The sequence below is a fragment of the Hyperoodon ampullatus genome (assembly GCF_949752795.1).
Source record: "Hyperoodon ampullatus genome assembly, chromosome: 5".
Taxonomy (NCBI): domain Eukaryota; kingdom Metazoa; phylum Chordata; class Mammalia; order Artiodactyla; family Ziphiidae; genus Hyperoodon; species Hyperoodon ampullatus.
Genome location: NC_136918.1, coordinates 142,443,795 through 142,451,911, shown reverse-complemented (window position 1 = coordinate 142,451,911; position 8,117 = coordinate 142,443,795). Strand labels below are relative to the sequence as shown.

The window sequence follows — 8,117 nt, the reverse complement described above, 5'->3', positions numbered from 1 at the left end:
CATGGCTGCAGGGCCAGCACGTGCCGGGTGCCTGCGGGCTGTGGTGCAGAGGGAGCCTTTGAAAGCTGGGCTGCCTGGCTGCTGCCAGGGTACTGTCTTAAACAGCACACGTGTATGGTTTCCCGGTGTGGAGGCCAGAATTGGAGATCAGGGTGTGGGCAGGGCCGGTCCCTTCCCAGGGCGGCGAGGGAGAATCCATCCCCTCTTCCGGCTCCTGGCGTTTGTTTGCTGGCGTCTCTGGGGTTCCTCGGCTCATACAGGCATCACCCCGATCTCTGCCTTCATCTTCACAACATCTTCCCTCTGCTCTTGCCTCTGTGTCCAGAGTTTCCTTTTTTTTTTTTTTTTGATAAAGACACTGCCATATGTCTTTGGATTAGGGCGCACCCCATTGGCTTCATTTTAACATAATCACGTCTGTAAGGACATCATTTCCAACTAAGGTCACATTCAGAGGTATTGGGAGTTAGGACTTCAACATATCTTGGGGGCGGGACACAATTCAACCCACCAGAGGGGCAACTCAAAGCTGCAAGACGAGTCCGGCCCCTCCTTCGTGCACCCGCGTGGCTGTTCCCCTTGTCCTGTGGCATCTGACCTCTTGGTTCCTGAGGAGCCAGGAGAGTCCAATTTGAGAATCTCGCCTCACTTGACACATGACGAGCTCACTGTGCACAAAGGCCCCACTCGTGTCCGGAATCATGGCGATTATAGGAGGGAGGTGCAGGCCTGCATGTGGGATGGCCCAGAAAGTGCCGGCTCAGCCCCTGTGGTGTGAACGCGGGCCCCTCAGGAGCAAGGGCCATCCTGGGGAGGGGCTTGAGGGGATGCCCAGAGAAGGCACCATCCCCAAGAGAAGGAAGCTGTTGCCACAGCAGGATGCCAGCGGGGAGCTCTTTGGAAACCAAGAAATAGCCCAAGGAGTGCCATCAGGGCATCCTTCCTGTTGGAAGGCACATATCTAGAAACTTCCATCACTGTGATGTCCCATGATCATGAGGGTGTGAAGTGCAGAAGGAATTCTTAGGGCACCCACTACTCCGGCACTTTCTCACCATCCTTGCTTTCAAACCAAACCTTCCTGCCAGGCCTGTTTATTTTCACCTGTATCCAAGCCAGGCCATTTGATGTCACCTCCTGGCCTTTCCGACCCCCTCCCGGACACCCCCAGGGTGTCACCTGCACTGTCCACCAGGCAGGGGAGAAAGGCTTTGCGGGTTGCTCCTGTTTCATGGGATGCCTTTGAGAGTGGTGACTGTCCGTGTCTTCGTCACATGGATGAGAGATGTGTCACGGTGACAGAGGCTCTCGCCTGAGATCTGGAGGCTCTCGGAGGATTTAGAAGTGTCGTTTTGTTACAAACGTGTTCTACACAAGCTCTCCAAAGACCTGGATGTCTCTAACTGATTCTCTCCTTCCAGGTCTGCGCTGTGGCCTGACCGGCGTGGACACCCACAGCGCCAGCAGTCAGCCCGTTTTCTGCTTGGTGTCACTTGGTGCACATGCGGCCACGTGTGCCTGCTCGCGTTGCCCATGGCGACACTGCTGTCCTGTCAGGAACCCCGAGGACGCCCTGCTCATCCTGCTGATGGACGGCTTGATGTCCCCGTGGGTTGTAGGTTCTGGTTTCCACGTGTGTCAAAGTCCCTGTGCTTCTCTTTTCTCGGGTTGGGGTGACGTGGAACCTTCTCTTTGTCTTTTTAACTCTTTGTGCTATGCAGAGTCCATCAAGGCCTTTGTCCATTGTCCGTACGGAGATGGTTATATTTTCTTAAAACTTGAATGAACAGGTAAAGGGTACAGGTCTTGAAGAAACTCGGGCAAGAGACTTAAGCACTGAGGCAGGTTTGCCATCTGGCCGTTTCCTGTTTAAAGATCCTCTTCGGGTTTTGCTCCGTTCCCTCTTCCCTGGATGGAGCTGAGCTGGGGTGGGGGGTGGAGCCCCCTGGGAGGTGCCGTCAATTCCTGGTCCCTCCTGCCTGGTCTCCACTGTTCTGCTGCTCCGGACCTCCTCAGCCTGTTCGTGACTGGGGGATAAGTAGGGTGCCGGATGCTGACATCATCAGTCTGACTGCTGCCCACTTGACTCTAGAGCTAGTGGTCCACTGAGACTGCAGGCTCGTCCTTCCCGACTGTCCTGAGGGTTTGCTCACAAGGTGTCTTTTTTGCTCTGTGCCTCCTCACTCAGGCCTTGACATCTTGAGTAGAACGAGTGATGTCTGAACTGACCCTACACGGCCCTCGGGGCCCACAGGGACACGTGCGCAGACCAGCATGCAGGCAGGCCTCTTCCGGGTGGGCACCTCCCTCCAACGGCGCTGGTCCTGGACTCTCAGATCCCGACCCGACGGGGTTTCTGCTGCTCCCCACGTACCTTTAACCTGCACAGGCACAGGGGTGGGCATGGGAGGAGCCCAGGGCCCGCTCAGGGTCCCAGCCTTCGGCCCCCACGCCCGCCTCCCCTGCCGGCTTTGGGGAGGGTGGGCCCTGGGGTAGGAAGGGACACAGAGTGTGCAGATGGCACCCACTTTCAGATCCTGTGGTCTCTCAGCTGTTGAACTCGGATTCGAAACTATGTCTTTGAGGAGGACACAGTGTTTTATTGATGACAGAAGCTGACCTTTGTCACATGGGATTCAAGCTGCCAACCCGCAGAGGAGGCGCCCGGGGCCCGCAGTCCACCCTGGTCGAGGGGTCTGTGGGATGGACGGCATGTTCAAACCCCCTCTGGGGTTGCCTCTGGGCAGCCACTGAGTGTCAAGCGACGGGAAGAGGGGAGGTCCCGGCACCAGGAGAGGGGCAGGGGCTCCCGAGAGACAGCGGCTTGTCGGGGGCAGATGATCCAGCCGGTCAGCAGCAGGACATGCCCGAGGTGGGGACACAGCAGGCAGGGTGGGAGCACGTGGGACGGCAGAGCAGGGACGCGGAGGAGGAGGGCCTGCGGCAGGACGAGGGGCAGGGGCTGGGCTGGCAGCACGAGGGGGCTGAGCAGGGGGTGGCCTCACAGCACACGGGCTCGCAGCACACAGGTGTGCAGCAGACGGGCACACAGCAGGCCTGGGGGCAGGGGGAGCAGGTGCAGCAGGGGGGCTGGCAGCTAGACTGCTGGCAGCACGAGGCCGTGCAGGGGCTGGTGCCGGCTGGTTGGCAGCAGGGGCTGGACACGCAGCTCACTGGGGCGCAGACGAGGGTCAGGCAGGGGGCCGGGGCGCAGCCGCTGGGGGCACAGCAGGGGGCTCGCAGCAGCTCTCTGGGCAGTCGTCCACCTGCCAGCAGGAGCCGGTGCAGGAACCGGGCAGGCAGAGCCGCTGCCGTAGCTCAGGGCGCTGGAGCAGACGGACAGGGTGGACGTGGCCGCAGTGGGGCAGGGGGGCTGGAAGAGTGTGAGTGTGAGTGTGTGAGTGTGTGTGAGGTGCTGGGGATATCCGCTTTTATACCCCCCACCCCAGGGTGTGCGTGTGGCCCCAGCAGGAGGCTCCCACGCCTGACCTTCCTTGCTGATGTTCGGAGCTGGTTGCATGAGCCCCTCGTCAGGGCTACTGTGTTTTCTACAGTCAGCTTTTACTCATTAAACTTGTGAGTATGTTGCAAGAATCTGTTTTCTCATCTGGTCTTTGGCTCCAGGAAACTTGTAGGAAGTATATGACGCAAGTTTCTGTTGAGTGACTGCCACGGTTCTTAAGTCACATCCAGGCACGGGCTGGGCGTGAGATAAACTCCCAGCCACTGGTAGTCCCTCCCTCACACCCACTGTGCCAGTGTGAGAACGCGACAGGGAAAGATGCCCAGCACTATTGCAGCCCAAACTATAAAGCGCCGAAGAGGAATGTTAGGAAATTAAGTTGTGAACAAAATAGTAAACTTCACCGAAGAACACACACATCCTGTGTCCGCCGGGACCCGAGAGAGTTGTGGGCAAGAAACTTGAGGCTGTAGAATCTCCACTCTCCCTGGATGGATCCATCGCTGATGTAATTTCAATCAGAACCCAAAAGGAATCTTTTTGGTGTACAAAGTGAAGATATTGAACCACCAGAAAATACTTGCAATATAAAATTTTAAAGTCTTTACAAATAAAACAGAAGTAGATTTGATGGCTATATGGTAATGCTGTGTTAAACTTTTGAGGAACTGCTAGACTATTTTCCATAGCAGCTGTACCATTTTACATTTCTACTGGTAATGTACAAGGATTCCAATTTCTTCACATGCTCATTGATATTTCTTTTCTGTTAGTTTGTTATTCGTTTGTTTTAAATTATAGCCACCCTAGTGGACATGAAGTGGCATCTCCTTGTGGTTTTGATTTGCATTTCCCTAATGACCAGTGATACTGGGCTTCCTTTCTTGTGCTTGTTGGTATATCCTCTTTTGAGAAATGTCAGTCAAAGTGCTTTGCCCATTTTAAATTGGATTGTTTGTCTTTCTGTTGTCGAGTTATAGGAGTTTTTAATGTATTCTGGTTACTAGGCCCTTATCAGAACTATGATTTGCAAATATTTCCCCTCATTCTATGGGCTGTCTTTTCACTCTCTTGATAGTGTCCTTTGATACATAGACTTTTTATTAGCAGTATTTTTAAAATTTATTTATTTATTGAGGGGGGGGTTGGCCAAAAAGTTTGTTCAGGTTTTTCTGTAAGATGGTATAGCAAAACCCGTACGAACTTTTTGGCCAGCCTGATATTTTTTTGGCTGTGCCCCGCGGCAGGTGAGGTCTTAGTTCCCTGAACAGGGCTCGAACCCACACCCCCTGCATTGGAAGTGTGGAGTCCTAACCACTGGATCGCCAGGGAAGTCCCATAGACTTTTAAAATTTTAATGAAATCCAATTTATTTAAATTTTATGAAATCCATAAGTTGAATGCTCGGTTAAGCTGCTCCAGCAAACATAGCACACCTGTCACAGCAGCTGCAACTGGGGCTACTCCCTGGTTGAGTTTGCAGTTGTCCACTGTCATTTCCCAGGATCCAGCTGGTTTTTGCAGGGTCTCGACTGGCGAATGGAGATATTACAGGAACCGCCCCCACATCCTTTAGTCTTTAAAGCAGCACTAATTTCTGCCACTGCTCCCAGGTTGCAATGCTGACTTTGAATCACTATCCTGACTTGGGGTGGGGGAGGGTAGGGGAAAGCAGTTTCAGAAGCTTACCTTTCTTAATATGATAATTCCTTCCAAAGCCTGGCCATGAATGTTGGAGTTGTTTTAAACACCGAGGACATCCATTCCAATTATACCTCCAGGGACACAGGAATGACCTATGGGTTGGTCTGTGGGCCCAGTGGAGCCGCTCTGAGCTGGATGTTGCCAGGACTCCACTAAGGACCTCCCTTCCCTCTTTCTCATGTCGACAGCCCATAATGATGTTTCAGGAGTGAACTCTGCGCTCAACCATCCTTCCCCTTCCCCAGTATTGCTGCATGAGCAAATGCTGGTGCGGGGGAAGGACTGGGATAATTATTCCTACATGCACTTGTCTTGATCGAAAGATTCTTCTTTCTGGGGTGGGAGCATTTACATCAAGGAACTTGGGAAACACTGCAAATCACGACCTTTTTTTGGAAGGCTAGTTTCCCAACATATCACTCGCCTACTCTTCAAAAACCTGTAAAAACAAAACAAAATACCCCCCGCCTCCCCCCGCCAAATAACAGAAATCTAAGCTGGTTGATCAGGAAGGGGAGGACCATCACCCCAGTAGAAAGTTTGGTCCCTCTCCCAGCTCCTGGATCTGATCCAGTCCTCGGACAGGCACACCTTGATCATGTCCGGTACAACGTTATCAGTAGTTTAACAACCAGCTTGCAAAATTCCTGAATATTTAATACTTGCCTCCTGCAACTTGGTACAAGTCAGCTCCGGACGGCTCCAGCATGATTGCTGCCGCTAAGCTGATTGGCTGCCATCACGTTCCCTGTGGAATCTGTGTTCTAAGAACCACCTTCAATAACTCCCTGCAAGATGCCTTCACAGAGGTCTGGCTTTCATTCCAGTCCCTTCCACCTGTTTTTTGAATTCCCCCTATGGGTAATGGTTTATTGAGTTTTGATTTATTTTTCCATTTAAAAAAAATGTAACCAACAATCTGTTTGTTTACTCTCCTTTCTTACAAAAACGTAGCATGTTATACACCCTGGTCTGCACTTTGATTTTTCTCTTACTGATACATCCTGGAGAGCGCTCTATAGCCAGGTTTCAAGACCTTCCTTACTCTTCTTTACAGCTGCCTAGCACTCCATATATGAAAGTAGCACAGTTTAGTGATGGAGAATTGTTTTTCCTCCTGCATTTTGCTATTCTGAGTAACACCGCCATGAATAGATATCATTTACTAATTTTGCCAGTGTATCTTTGGGATACATTTCTAGCATTTTATTATTTATTGTTTATCACTGGATCAGCATGAAATTTTGGTAGACCCTGTCAAATTGCCCTCTGTGTTGGGTAGTTCCATTTTGCACTCCCACAAGTAGGGTGTGAGAATGCCTATCTTGTACAGTTTTTCCAACTGCATGTGTCGTCAGGCTTTTGACTTGTTGTCATTCCGATAGCTAGGAAATAGTATCTTTTGTGGTTTTAAAATATTACCTTTCTCTTAATATGAGTTTGAGCATCTTTTTCAAGCCCATTTGCATTTCATTTTCTGTGAGGTGCTGTTCATATCTCCAGCCCATTTAAAATATTGATGTGTTGGTCTTTTTCTTCCCTGATTTTTGGCAGCTCTTATATTAGTGATATAGCACTTTTCTGTGGTACAAGTTGTGAATATTTTTTCTGACTTGTTTTTTGTCTTATACTTTCCTTATGGTATTATTTTATCACTCTACCATCTATCTATTTATCTTCTATGTATCTATCTATCTATCATCTATCTATATCTTTCTATTTTAAAGTAGAACAAAGGGAAAAAAAGATAGCTGAAAAATTCCACAGCTCACTGATGGTCCTGATTTTCCCATTTTAATTCAAGTTTCTTTTTTTTTAAAATAAACTTATTGATTAAATTGGCTGTGTTTGGTCTTCCTTGTTGCGCCTGGGCTTTCTCTATTTGCAGCAAGCAGGGGCTACTCTTAGTTGTGGTGCGTGGGCTTCTCATTGCAGTGGCCTCTCTTGTTGCAGAGCACGGGCTCTAGGCATGCAGGCTTCAGTAGTTGCGGCATGTGGGCTCACTAGTTGTGGCTCACGGGCTCTAGAGCGCAGGCTCAGTAGTTGTGGCGCACGGGCTTAGTTGCTCCATGGCATGTGGGTTCTTCCCGGACCAGGGCTTGAACCCGTGTCCCCTGCATTGGCAGGCGGGTTCCCAACTACTGCACCACCAGGGAAGCCCTAATTCAAGTTTCTTTACTGTGCAATCAAATCCTTTGCTTAGCAGTTGGCTGTAGCAAAAAAAAAAAAAAAAAAAAGTGAAAAATAAATTGCTCTTTGAAAGGATAAGTGCTTTATTCAGAGTCAGAGAGCCTGTTTCTAGCCCCCAGTAGTGTCGGCTTAGAGACTTCAGTCGTCCTCACCTGTACAAGGGGAGTGATGCCTGCTGGGCCGACTCCACTGGAGCTGTGCCCAGGTGCTCTCCAACCCCATTCCCCACACCTGCGAACCTCCTGGCTTCCTTGTGGGTTTGCTTGGAACAGCCGTCATCCGCAGGTCTCCTTGGAGGATTGCCTGAAAGGAGCCACTTTGCCACACATCTTAGTGAGTCCGCAGTGCCTGGGGATTTGCATCCACCCAGGCTCCCAGACCAGGCTGACAGGGGCGCACCCAGATTCTTTCTCTGAGATGTGTCGTACGCTCAGTGCCCCTGTGAGATCAGGCTGGGGCTTGACCTTCTTCTGGTCCCTGATCTGGTTGTCCCAGCCCTTTACCAGGCTCTCCTGGGAGTACTTCCTGGGTACACGATGTGTGCTCCTGGGGAAACTGCCTCACCTGTGGGGCATGATGTGTGAGATGTGATGGTGTGTGAAGAGCCCCACGCACAGGTGCGTGGTCATCCTCACCATCACACCTGAGCTGCAGTCAGTCTGACTGGCTCCCTGGCATCCGTTGCCCCTGCCTATGCCCGCCCCACCCTGACCCTCTCCCTGTGCCTTTGCTCTGAGGATTTTCCATGATGTCACTTCCT

At 51.2% G+C, this 8,117-nt stretch overlaps 1 pseudogene across 1 annotated transcript; it reads right to left on the bottom strand.

The window, feature by feature from the left end:
- Positions 1-2,850: 2,850 nt before the first annotated feature.
- Positions 2,851-5,767, bottom strand: LOC307053843 (annotated as a pseudogene). The gene is made up of 2 exons: positions 5,695-5,767; positions 2,851-3,415 (listed from the first exon to the last, which is right to left on the bottom strand). The product of its transcript is annotated as an uncharacterized misc_RNA (transcript).
- Positions 5,768-8,117: the final 2,350 nt, after the last annotated feature.